General features: G+C 40.2%; 2 long non-coding RNA genes across 2 annotated transcripts; both read left to right on the top strand.

Annotated features, from left to right (window-relative positions):
• Positions 1 to 5,077: 5,077 nt before the first annotated feature.
• Positions 5,078 to 6,738, top strand: LOC119785150. The gene is made up of 3 exons (XR_005281018.1): positions 5,078 to 5,245; positions 5,321 to 5,384; positions 5,596 to 6,738. It is a non-coding gene; the product is annotated as an uncharacterized LOC119785150 (long non-coding RNA).
• A 5,423-nt stretch (positions 6,739 to 12,161) lies between these two features.
• On the top strand, positions 12,162 to 13,441 carry LOC119785134. The gene is made up of 3 exons (XR_005281012.1): positions 12,162 to 12,622; positions 12,698 to 12,761; positions 12,973 to 13,441. It is a non-coding gene; the product is annotated as an uncharacterized LOC119785134 (long non-coding RNA).
• The last annotated feature ends 344 nt before the right edge of the window (positions 13,442 to 13,785 follow it).

Here is a 13,785-nt window from a genome sequence, read left to right as displayed (position 1 = left end):
TTCTGCTCTACTTAATAATTTACTTTCCCATTTCAAATAATAAAAAAGAAAATATATATATAGTTTATGGAGCTTTTTTTCACTTGATGGAAGAAGAAAGCTGCTGCGTTGTGCCTCAGCTGTCCTTTTGTGCAGAGCCTTACAGCTCACATTACCGTCTGCAGTAAAGAGTGCACCTAATATACTGAAGCATTGTAAGAATACAGTGTGAGCGGAGAAATGAGGGTTACTGAATGTAATATATTCATGTTTACTTAAATCAGGCTCAAGGTTAAAGCAACACTTATTTCTCTTGCTGTCACATCTCTTTGGCAGAACACAGAGTTTAGATGTGCCAAACATGACACCTCCACTCACTAATACCAGCGAAATAAAGGATGAATGATAAATAAGTCTACATTTTCACAACCTTCAGCTATATACCCCACCCTTCTGTTCTTCTGCTCCACTAGACAGAAATGCAAATAGGTCATTGAGCTTCACCCCATTTTATCCTAACATAGAATGACAGTCTTTAAATTTGAATCGGAAAGCACAAGAAAATGTAAGAAACTTTCTTATTTAGTATGAAGAGGTGGTAATATTTTCCCAATGTAAGGCTGGAGATCAAAATATATGCTTTAGGGAAACCATGACCGCTCTCAGAAAGCCACGACCGGGGTTGAGTGGAATGCTAAATGCCATACATCCTCAAGGTTATCTCTGAAGACAGAGCCCTTTTGGAATCTGCTCTCTGCTTTATTTTCTTGGATGCATGCATCAACTCAGCTGAATGGGAGAAAAAAAAGATGAAGGTGACTCCTTGAAGGAGTCGAATGCTGTCTCTTTGTGCGTCCCTGCCTGGTAGCATGGAAACCTTGCTGTGTTCTCAATGAGCAGCTGTAATTCAGACAATCCTCTTCACTCCAGCCATGCCAGTATTCTGTAATATGTGCTGTCCGGTCTGTGAACTGGGATTAGACAGTTACAGTAAGCCAGGGGCTAATACAAAGCACTTAAATGTGAAAAGTGTCATTTCCATCCCCAAGTCCCTGAATATTGAAATTAGGTCATCAGTGAGGCAGAGGCCAATTTTCACCCTCATATATCACGGCTGCCCCCGCACCCAAGCTCTCATTACACCATACATGGTCAATAAGCCATTAACATGCAGCAGACAATGTGTAATCTTCACACAAAGACAATGTATCTACTGTACAGTAAGAGAAAAGAGATTGTTCATCAGTGCAAATAAATAGCACAGGTGGGACCATACATGCTATTTAGTTCACCATAGGGAATTACCAATATAAGATTTGAGGCATTTTGGGGGGAAAACAAACAAAAAAAAACCCTCCTTTTTAATAAATGGTTTCAGAAATCCAAAGCTGCATTCCAATAACCTCAGTGCATGATCAAGCTCATTTCATGTCACAAATTGTTGCCGGTCTAGTTTTGAAGGCTTATACACACCCTACCTGATTTAGTGTCTGACAGAAAAAAAAAAAAAAAAAAAAGACTGTAGCAATTACAGCACGTTGTAATGAATGGAGTAGGATGCTTGCGATTCACTGCAACAGTGCCTGCATTGGTCTGACCATTATAAACTGGCATAATTTGGCAGCAATTTTACAAGAATATCATGATTTTTTCCACAATAGAAATAATGTGGCAAAGTAAAACACCTCTGCTTTGGGAGAAATCTAAACTAAAACTGCATCTAGCTTCTAATCTACAATCAGACATAAGCCATTCGTTTGGGACAAAATTTTGAAAATGCTAATTTTATGTCCTGTTACAATTAGAATGAACAATGTATGTATTCTTTTTCTTAAATAATTCCTGCACAGTGCATATTCATTAGTTTAATCACTCAGGTTCATTCTTTTCCTGGCATTCCTCATGTGCTGCTATATACAACATGTATGTTTTTAAATGGCTTCAAATACAACAAAAAATTTCCTGATAATATTTGTGTCCTTTTTGTGTCACATGCTCCCTTCAGAGCAGCATATTCTTATTAAATTAAAGGTATGATGTTTGGTGTCCTGTTGCATCAGCGCAGAGTATGTTTCCCATTTGTCATTATATCACTGTTTTGTTTTTGTTATTTTTTCCTTAAGACTTGACTGTTCAGAAGTTTAACTTAAATATACTTTGTGTGTCCCAAAGTGATCAGGACATATAACAAACGATCAGTTTAACTCTTACTTTCAAGTATTTTGCATACTGATGTGAGTAAAGCATCTATATTTCTTTGTCTCATATTATACCGTAGTATCTGAAATGTTCTATAGTTCAGGCTTAACAAAACCTGAATCAATCATCCAATGTTCCCACCTTGCTTTTAAATCATGCATAGTAACTCCATCACTCTCATTAGCCCCATTTACACTACCTTCTGAAAACCGATCCGTGCCGAGCTTGGATCAGCTAACCGTGCCAAGCTTGGTTCCTTACAACCATTTACACACCACACTAGCATGGTTCCTCACCTCCTAGTGACGATCTACGGTACTACTGCTCTCTAAAGGGAAACAATCAAGCAACATGGTGTTGCACGTAACATTCAGGAAGTTTGCAGAGAGTCAGGCGAAGAAGGCAGCATGTGGCAAGGTTGGGAGAATATTATTTTTATGAATGTCTGAAAATTCATGATTACGTAGGCTGATGACTTGGTCTGCTCATGCGCTGTTTGTTATCTGAAAACCGAGCCAGAACTAATCCAGACAAGTTCTACTGATGAACTAGTACCATGTTAGCACAGTTTGGTTGTGTCTGGCGTGATCTGGTTCAGTTGTGTGTGCCATTTGCACTCAACAGTTATCTCGGTTACCGTGCTCCTACTAATATCGGCACAATTTCAAATGGTTAATGTAAATGGGGCTATTGTTCCTGATTTCACTAAAAACTGCAGCACAACTGCTTAAAAGTGTCATACTCACTGCTTTTGTAAACAAGTGTCACTTGGCTCGAGATCTTTATTTTGTTGTTTTTATGTGTTTTTATATGTCTTATTGTACTGCTGCCCCTTGGCCAGGTCTCCCTCGAAAAAGAGATTTTATCTCAAGGGACTTCCTGGTAAAATAAAGGTAAAATAAAAAATAAAATTTATTCGTGGACTCTGTTGACACAACGGAGAGACATTGAAAGACTTGTGATACAGTAAGAATTTCAAAATTAAAGTTTTCCCTACTTGGTTGGATGAAGTCACACTGACAGCAACTGTTTGTGCTTCTCAAGATAGACTGACATAAAAAGCTACTGTAAAAAAAATTTTTGCAGATCAATATCTGTTAACACGTCTAAAATATAGAGTACCGGTACATTTTAAATTGTGGAGAGGCAGAGATAGAACAACAGGGACAGAGACTTTTTAATCAAAAAAAGCTTCGGCCATTATTGTTTAATAAACCTAAATTCCTCGGCAGACCTACCAGGAAATAGCAAATAAATGGTGGTAGTCTTTCTTATACGAAAACAGTATAAAAATTATACAAATGACAAAAAAAACTATGAAAGATGAAAATATATGTCATTGATTACCTTGTAATGAAAATCTGGACTTGGTGAATGTTTTTCTAGACCTAAAATAAAAATAAAGAAATGAAAGAGTTTTTATGACTTTTTACAGCTCTACAAAAATCCTGTGATAACCATCAGCTGAAGTATTTGGGGACTATGTTGATGCTGGTGGTCGTTTGGCAGGGAAGAAGGAGGGGGGAGATTGCTTTTGTATTCAGACTTCTTTTCTTCCAACATCAGTTTGCCAGTGGGATATTCATTTGTTGGAAGCTGTGCTGCATAAACAAACAGCGCCCAAGGCTACCACTGGCTGGTTAAACAACCACAGGCTGTTTTCTCTTTTCTCCACCATAGCACATTGTAAATTCCATGTTGGACCACAACACGCTCTGCTTTGTTTATTTAACAAATAGCCTACATGAACCGGCTGTTTCACCTTATGATAGTTAAGCCTCGGACGAGTTATATAAACATCATAATGTCCAGACTCTGCTTGATTTCAAATTGCAAACTTAAAAAAAATATGAGGACATTATGAGAGAAGAGGGTAAGAGTGATTGAATGCTGCTATATATTAACATTTCTTTGTTTGCTGGTATTCCGGCTAAACATTGCCTCTTGCCATCACCCTGCAATAAACGAAAGGCATCAACATTCCTTCTAACAGTCCAAAGGCAGACTAAGGCTCTTGGCTGCCACTGCTGTAACAAATGTGGCAAATCATTGTCACTCGCCATGTTTCTTTCTCCTTTAAAGTGGTTACATGACTGTGCCGGGACATTTATGGAGTGTCTAATCCAGCCCTGGCAGATTAAAGCAAAATTAAGCCAAAACCAATTTAGACCTTTTCGGCAGTGAGTCTCTCATTTCACTGTAGAGCGGAAAAGCAAATATTTTATTAACAATAAAACATTGTTTTATTTTATTCGCTCGCCCTGATTTTATCTATTTCCCTCCACATTTTTTTTTCTTTTTTAGAGAACCTTCTTCCTGCTTGTGAAAATGGGGTTTGTATTGATGAGCTGTGCCCAATATTGATTTCCCATCATTCCTGGTGTGGACATTTTCTGGTCTATTATACTACAGTCGTAGCATATTCCCCTAGCAGCTTTAAAGTGGATATATGGACAACCTGACCTTGGCAATATGGAGATAATGAAATATCCTTAATGACCCTTCCTGAAAGATTTTACAGGGTGGACTATGGACTGCCAGCCGATGAATAATAGTTAGCAGAGGAGGATTTTAGAGGCCCAACTAAATTTAAAGCTTTCTTCTTATATCGGAAAGACTGTTACCTTGTCTGTTTTACTAGGTTAATGTAACCATTAGGGCTATGCAGTTATGTGAGAGCAGCTAATATGAATGAGTGGTTAGTACTTAAGGGCGGTGTCAGCCATTGCTCTTTGACTCGTATCAATTTTAAAGAGGAAAAAAGAAATCTTCCCGCAAAGCATTTGTAATTTATGGATAAAAAAAAGCGACTTACATAAAAGCACGGGCATCATTGCAGAGGTGTCAGAAAGATTTATTCGTACAATTTGTACGGTGGCTTGCCAAAGTATTCTGTAACCCAGGGTGAAAACTGCCCTTAGTCCCGCCTTACTGCCCCATTGGTTAGAGTGACAGTCAGTCACACAGTGCATGCAGCCAATTGACACACCTGAGGCAATTATTTAGGCTTGCTCCAGCTTTCCCCAGTCAGATGTGAGGGGGAGAGCTGGAGACAAAGGAGCTACAGGTTGGTGTTCCCAAACAATCAGTTTCTCTTTGTTTGTAATGCACTGTTTAACCTCACAATATAAAAATCATGTAGATCCGAGAAATCCAGTGAGTTTGGAGCCTTGGAGCTGCCATACTCTCATCTTTTATTGGAATTGGTGAGTAGAGAGCACAATGTTGTTGTTTTAGCATTTTGGTGGCAGCAAATGCTAAGTGTGATCAATTGTTGTAATCTAACTTTAAGATGATGAGATAAATGTTCTTTATTTGGTCTGATAGATTAGATTTTGCATTTATTTCTGTGTGAAACTGAAAAGTCTAGTTAACTAGCCGGCTGGAAATTTACTGGTCCTGTTTATTTTAATACAGGCCAGGTGATCCCTTTTTAGGGAAAAAGATGGCGAGCTTCTGAAAACTGGCTGGAGCCAGGAGAGCCTTAAGAATCACTCCACAGTGGACTGGTCTGTATCATTTCCCCCCTCCATCTCACCACTCAGGCATACACTCCATTATTCACTTCTTCATCTGAAACAACTTGCGCTGGGACATTCTTCAACTTAAATATCTGGATAATCCAACCATGGATTTCTGAATGTGTGTCGGGTCAGACTCTGGACTGATCAGCGGGGAATTTAAGACCAGTTGTGCACAAACAAAAGGATTACCACAGTACTGTGTATATATATTTTTTTGTATTTATTTTGGGTTCTATGTATGTTGTCTTGTATTGTTTACTTTAAATTTGTCTAATACATGGTATTGAAGGCAGTTATTTTGTGTTGTTTATTGATTACTGACAACGGCTCCAGTAGACGAATTCTAGTCTTCTGATTTTCTTCCATCTGGTCCTTTTACACTTTAAATAGTGCTACATTATTGGCGAGCTAGCCAGGAGCTGTTTTGATCAGTAATCAATAGAAAACAGTTGAGCAAAGTTGCACAAATAGGGTTCCTACTCACCAATTCAATTTCCATTATGGAGGTTTTTGAAACCCTTGGTCTAAAAATCCCTAACACAGTATTGATTGATGGAGTCCCAGAGAACCCCACTGATGAACTTATTGCTTTTCTTGAACAGTATGGTGATATCAAGCAGAGACTTACCATTGATTCATCTGAATCAGAATTTGATCAAATGTTGGTTGTTGAATTTGATTCTGGGTTGTCTTTAGCACGCTTATCTCCAATATTACCATATACATTTACATCAAGTGTGGGTGATAAATTTCATATTGAAAGTTTATCTGAGATTTATGCCTCAAAGGTTGGTGGTTTAAAGACAAACAAGTATTTGGATGATTTACAAGAAATTGCCAAATTGTCTGGAAAAAATTACACTCAAGTCCTCACAGAAGTGATGTCCCAGATACAGCAGTCTATTGCAGAGTTCTGTCCTGTGGTGCTAAAGAAGGCAAAAGAGGAACAGTTTGCAGATGAAGATGGAGGGCAGCAGCCATCAGCTCATGCCACAACTCAACTCCCTTTTCCTCTGTCATCCCTCTCACAGTCAGTTCCTCTCCCATTCAGCTCTGCTGTCTCCAACAGAGCTGAAGTGCCAAGTCAGGAGAGGCGGTCCACACCCATTTCCGCTGGTGATCTTAATCCTCCTGAGGTGCAACGGTACGTTGTGGAGCATGTTGTTAGGAGTGGGGACAGCTCTCTGCATATGCACACATCCCATAGACTGAGAGCATTCTCTGGAAAAGTCCCCAGGCCAAGTCATGAGACAGACTATGACACATGGCGTTCAAGTGTTGAATTAGTTCTTCAAGATCCCTCTATGTCACAGCTGCAATGTACCAGAATAATTCGTGACAGTTTACTTCCACCTGCCTGTGATATAGTGAAACATTTGAGTCCTGACACATTACCAAAAGTATACCTGGAACAACTTGATTCAGCTTATGGAACTGTTCAAGATGGAGAGGAGTTGTATGTTAAATTCATGGACACCTATCAGGACAGTGGAGAAAAGCCGTCTGCCTATTTGCAGCGTCTGCAGGTTGTATTACAGAGTGCAGTAAAGAGAGGAGGTGATTTGGAGAAGGACATGGATGCACGACTGTTGACCCAATTCTGCAGAGGGTGCTGGGACAACAATTTAATCTCAGAACTTCAACTTAAACAGAGAAAAAATAATCCACCATCATTTGCTGAGCTTTTGTTGTTACTGAGAACTGAAGAGGACAGGGAAGCAGCAAAGACCTTGAGGATGAAGCATCATTTGGGAACCACTAAACAGAAGGTTGCGTCTCAGGTCCAGTTTGCACATACTGATCAGGAAACTAACTTGTGTGTTGCTCTGAATAACATGACTAAACAGCTTTCACAACAGATGGCTGCAATACAGCAGCAGCTCACTGCTTTAACAGCAGGTCAAATGGGCACTAAGCTACCTTTTGCTGGAAGAGTTACTTCAAAGCCTATTGTGAAAAAGACTGTTAAAGATGTAAAATTCGGCATGTCTAGCTCTAAACCTGGGTTTTGTTTCCGTTGTGGGGAGGATGGCCATATCAAGCCTCGATGTGATAATGAGCCCAATTCAGCGTTGGTCAGTGCAAAGTGGAAAATATTTTATGACAAACAGAAGAGACAGGGACAAAATCCCTCTCCTACAGCACATTTAAACTAGTTCCAGTTCCTGTTGAGGGACGAACAGGAACTGAGCTGGACCAACTTTGTCCTACAGAGAGAGAGTCTGTTAAGTGTGCAAAGATGCAGACAAAAACCAAAATTAACTTACCAAAAGGATTAATCGGATCCAGATGTACAGCAGAAGTCAATATTGCTGGCCACAGCTCTCAATGTCTTCTAGATACCGGCTCTCAAGTCACTACAATTCCAGTTTCTTTCTTCAATGAGCATCTCTCAGATCATCCAGTGCATTCATTAAATGACCTACTTCATGTTGAAGGGGCTGCAGGTCAACAAGTTCCATATTTGGGTTATGTTGAAATACCAATAACTTTTCCAAAAGACTTTATTGGGAGTGAACTAACAGTTGAAACCCTTGCTTTGGTTGTTCCTGATGTGAGACCCGGATTTCCAGCTTCAGTACTAATTGGGATGAATACACTTGAAATTCTCTATGAAAAGTTTTGTTCCAGTGATTGTCCCACATTCCAACCTACCTCATACGGGTTTAAAACAGTTCTGCATCAGTTAATGCATCAGCAGAACTGTGGCAATCATTTGGGTGTTGTGACTCTCCATAGTAAAACTCCTGTACTTATTCCAGCTGGTTGCACAATGGTGGTCGAGGGTCGTGCCAAGCTCTCTTCTACAGCCAGTCAGTGTGCTGTTGTTCGGCACCCGGTTTCAGGCCTGCCGGGTGGCCTGGTTGTCAGTAGCTGTCTGGTTGCACTTCAAGCTGACTCACTCAATAAGGTTCCAGTTGCTGTTTCCAATGAAACAAAGCAAGTCATTTCCATACCAGCTTTAAGTATCATTGCTGAACTGGAAGCCTATGCAGGTATCATCTCAGAGCATAATGTGACCAACCACATGGCTGAGAAAACATCAACAGCATCTTTGAAAATCAATTTTGGTGAGTCTCCAATACCATCAGAATGGAAGGAAAGAATCATAACAAAGTTAAATGCTGTACCTGAAGTTTTTGCTCATCATGATTTAGATTTTGGATGTACCAAGCAAGTGAAACATCACATTAATCTTCATGATAATACTCCCTTCAAACATCGTGCGAGACCGATTCACCCACAAGATATAGAGGCTGTTCGCAAACACTTACGTGAACTTCTGGATGCTGGTGTTATCAGAGAATCTGAATCCCCTTTCTCATCTCCAATTGTTGTTGTTAAGAAAAAAAATGGAGACATTCGACTGTGCATTGACTACCGTAAACTTAATTTACAAACTGTCAAAGATGCATATGCTTTGCCCAACCTGGAAGAATCATTTACAGCTCTCAGAGGATCAAAGTGGTTTTCAGTGCTAGATCTGAAATCTGGTTATTATCAGATTGAAATGAATGAAGCAGATAAAGCTAAGACTGCTTTTGTTACTCCACTTGGGTTTTGGGAGTTTAACCGAATGCCTCAGGGGGTTACAAATGCACCATCAACCTTTCAAAGATTGATGGAGAAATGTATGGGTGACCTGCATTTGAAAGAGGTATTGGTTTTTTTGGATGACTTGATCATATTCTCAAACAGTCTTGAAGAACATGAAAACCGTCTGCTGAGAGTTCTAAATCGTCTGAAAGAGTTTGGATTAAAACTTTCTTTGGAAAAATGTAAATTTTTCCAAACCTCTGTCAGATACTTGGGTCATATAGTTTCAGAAAAAGGTGTTGAGACAGACCCAGAAAAGATTTCCACAGTGAAATCCTGGCCAATTCCTACTAATTTGAAATCTTTAAGATCTTTTCTGGGATTTACTGGCTATTATAGACGTTTCATAAAAGGATACGCCACTATTGCCAAGCCTCTTAACAATTTGACCCGTGGGTACCCCCCAACTAATAAACCCTCAAGAGTACAATCTTCTAAGTGCCCACAGTTTGATCCAAAGCAACCTTTTGGTTCCAGGTGGACTTCTGAGTGTCAGCTGGCTTTTGATACCCTGATCGACAAACTTACTACTGCACCGGTCCTGGGGTTTGCTGATCCTGCACTACCTTACATCCTTCACACAGATGCCAGCACCACTGGACTGGGTGCTGCCCTATACCAGGAACATGAGGGGAAGCTCAGGGTAATAGCTTATGCTAGTCGAGGGTTGTCAGCCAGCGAAAGTCGTTATCCAGCTCATAAACTTGAATTCTTAGCACTGAAGTGGAGTGTAACAGAAAAGTTTCAAGATTATTTGTATGGAGCAAATTTTACAGTTGTTACTGATAATAATCCACTTACTTACATCCTAACCTCAGCTAAGCTGGATGCTACCAGTCATCGTTGGCTGGCTGCACTTTCTACTTTCTCCTTTAAGTTGCAGTATCGAGCAGGGAAACACAACCAGGATGCTGATGCACTCTCTCGTCGTCCCTGTGAAAATCCTGTCATAGATGAGGTTGCACATAAAGATCAGGAACTCATCTCTCAGTTTGCTCAACAACATCTTTTAGACAACAGCAACAATGAGATGTCATCTGAAGTGATGGATGCAATCTGCCAAAGTCGTCTGGTTCGGACCCAAGTTGAAAGTCTTTTGGTTGAATCACTCTCTGTCAGGGCAGATGTCATTCCTGTGGATTACTCTGAAGAGGCACATGGACTTCCTGTTGTTCCTGCAATGTCTCATTCTGACCTAAAAGATCATCAGAGAGCTGATCCTACTGTCAGGGAAATTATCCATCAGTTGGAGTCAGGTGAAAAAATTCCCCCAACAGTCAGGAGTGAACTTCCAGAACTTCATCTTCTCCTTAGAGAATTTACAAAACTGGAGATGATTGATGGCATTCTTTACAGGAAACGGCAAGAAAATGAGCAACATGTATATCAACTGGTCCTTCCAGCAGACCTCCGTGAATCTGTTCTTCATAGTCTTCACAATGACATGGGCCACCCGGGAATAGAGCGAACCCTGGATCTTGTTAGAGCTCGATTCTATTGGCCTAGAATGGCTATGTATGTGGAGCAGAAAATAAAAGCATGTGGACGTTGTGTTCGTCGAAAGACTCTGACAGAGAGAGCTGCTCCACTAGTTAACATTCGGACTTCACGCCCACTGGAGCTCATTTGTATGGATTTTCTCAGTCTTGAACCTGATACCAGCAATACCAAAGACATTCTCGTGTTGACAGATCATTTCACCAAGTTTGCCATTGCTATTCCAACACCGAATCAAAAGGCAAGAACGGTTGCCAAATGTCTTTTGGACAATTTCATTATCTATTTTGGAATTCCAGAAAGACTACATACAGATCAAGGATCTGATTTTGAGTCCAAATTGATAAAAGAGCTGTGTGCTATGACAGGAATTAAAAAGTGTCATACAACACCATACCATCCCAGAGGAAACCCTGTAGAAAGGTTTAACCGCACACTCTTAGCAATGTTGGGAACTCTTGAACCAAAACAGAAGTCAAAATGGAAAGAATATGTTAAACCTCTCGTTCATGCGTACAATTGTACCAGAAATGAAGTGACAGGATATAGTCCTTATGAACTTATGTTTGGACGCTGTCCTCGACTCCCGATTGATCTTGCTTTTGGTCTTCCTATCTGTGAAGAGAAATGTCCATCACATTCGCAGTATGTACAGAACCTGAAGTCACGGTTGAAAGAGAGTTATCAAATAGCATCAAAGAACTCTGCCAGAAGTGCTAAAAGAAACAAGACTCGGTTTGATCAGCGAGTTCTACCATCCAAGCTGGAAGTTGGAGACCGAGTACTTGTGCGGAATGTGAGACTCAGAGGTAAACACAAACTCTGTGATAAATGGGAGCAAGATGTATTTGTAGTGGTGAAGTGTGCTGGGGATCTCCCAGTTTATACGGTGAAACCAGAGTGCAAAGATGGCCCACTACGCACTCTACACAGAGACCTTCTTCTTCCATGTGGTTTTCTCCCCATGACAGATGCTGAAAGACCAACTGAGACAGTTCCAGTCACAAAACCCCAAACACGTCAACACACCAAGAAATGTCAAGAATCTTCTGAGGACTCTGCAGAAGGTGAGAACTGTGAGCAAGAAGAGATTCCATTCTATCTAGTTCCACCTCCATTAGAATTTAAAATGGAGAAACCACTCAGACAGTCATCACCTCCTGATGATGAAGAAAACTCTGTTGTCCCCACAGTTTCTACAGTGGAAAAACAACCTGTTGAAATTCTTTCAGATTCTGAGAGTTTGAAGTCAGTTGTTGAAGTGGAATCAATTGAACCAGAATCTAGTGTCAAAGAGCAACCTGATGTTTCTGCAGAACAAGTTCCACCTCATCCTGAAGACTTACCTGATCCTGGCAGCCCCGTTGGTGAAACTGTTCCTGTTCCTGATTCTGAAATTTCTTTGAACAGATCCCCAAACCTTGATGGCATAAATCAAATTGATGACATTTCTCTAAGACGATCAACACGTCACAGAGTGGCGCCTAAACGGCTTCAATATACTACTTTAGGCAATCCGCTTATTTCAGTTGTTCAAACTTTATTGCACAGTTTGTCTGATGCTTTAGTTTTGACACCCACCACTTCCAGCAATGTTCACATTGTTTAATGTTTACATGTCACGGGACGTGCATGATTTAAAGGGGGGAGGGTGTAACCCAGGGTGAAAACTGCCCTTAGTCCCGCCTTACTGCCCCATTGGTTAGAGTGACAGTCAGTCACACAGTGCATGCAGCCAATTGACACACCTGAGGCAATTATTTAGGCTTGCTCCAGCTTTCCCCAGTCAGATGTGAGGGGGAGAGCTGGAGACAAAGGAGCTACAGGTTGGTGTTCCCAAACAATCAGTTTCTCTTTGTTTGTAATGCACTGTTTAACCTCACAATATAAAAATCATGTAGATCCGAGAAATCCAGTGAGTTTGGAGCCTTGGAGCTGCCATACTCTCATCTTTTATTGGAATTGGTGAGTAGAGAGCACAATGTTGTTGTTTTAGCATTTTGGTGGCAGCAAATGCTAAGTGTGATCAATTGTTGTAATCTAACTTTAAGATGATGAGATAAATGTTCTTTATTTGGTCTGATAGATTAGATTTTGCATTTATTTCTGTGTGAAACTGAAAAGTCTAGTTAACTAGCCGGCTGGAAATTTACTGGTCCTGTTTATTTTAATACAGGCCAGGTGATCCCTTTTTAGGGAAAAAGATGGCGAGCTTCTGAAAACTGGCTGGAGCCAGGAGAGCCTTAAGAATCACTCCACAGTGGACTGGTCTGTATCATTTCCCCCCCTCCATCTCACCACTCAGGCATACACTCCATTATTCACTTCTTCATCTGAAACAACTTGCGCTGGGACATTCTTCAACTTAAATATCTGGATAATCCAACCATGGATTTCTGAATGTGTGTCGGGTCAGACTCTGGACTGATCAGCGGGGAATTTAAGACCAGTTGTGCACAAACAAAAGGATTACCACAGTACTGTGTATATATATTTTTTTGTATTTATTTTGGGTTCTATGTATGTTGTCTTGTATTGTTTACTTTAAATTTGTCTAATACATGGTATTGAAGGCAGTTATTTTGTGTTGTTTATTGATTACTGACAACGGCTCCAGTAGACGAATTCTAGTCTTCTGATTTTCTTCCATCTGGTCCTTTTACACTTTAAATAGTGCTACAATTCATACATTTAAACTTGTTGCTATACCCTGCTGCTGTATTGTGGGACTTTATGTGACAGAGTTTCAGAAAGTAGAGGTATATTTAAAGGGTAACAAACAAGCTGCATGGTTTCAATGTGTTTACAAGTGAGACATTTTTTACGGGCTAATTTTTTTAATAATAATGCCTTATTCTTATTTACTGCTTTGGTTTGATAAAATCTTATTTATTAATTTCGCCTACAGAAAATGCTAAATAATATCTAGCTCTGCACATCACTCTGGACCAGAGGTAGACCGATACCTTGGTTAGTTGATTTTTTTCTT

Source organism: Cyprinodon tularosa, unplaced genomic scaffold (genome assembly GCF_016077235.1).
Source record: "Cyprinodon tularosa strain WSP-4 unplaced genomic scaffold, ASM1607723v1 ctg240, whole genome shotgun sequence".
Taxonomy (NCBI): domain Eukaryota; kingdom Metazoa; phylum Chordata; class Actinopteri; order Cyprinodontiformes; family Cyprinodontidae; genus Cyprinodon; species Cyprinodon tularosa.
Note: the sequence above shows the minus strand (reverse complement) of the source record. Positions and strands in the feature narration are given on the sequence as shown.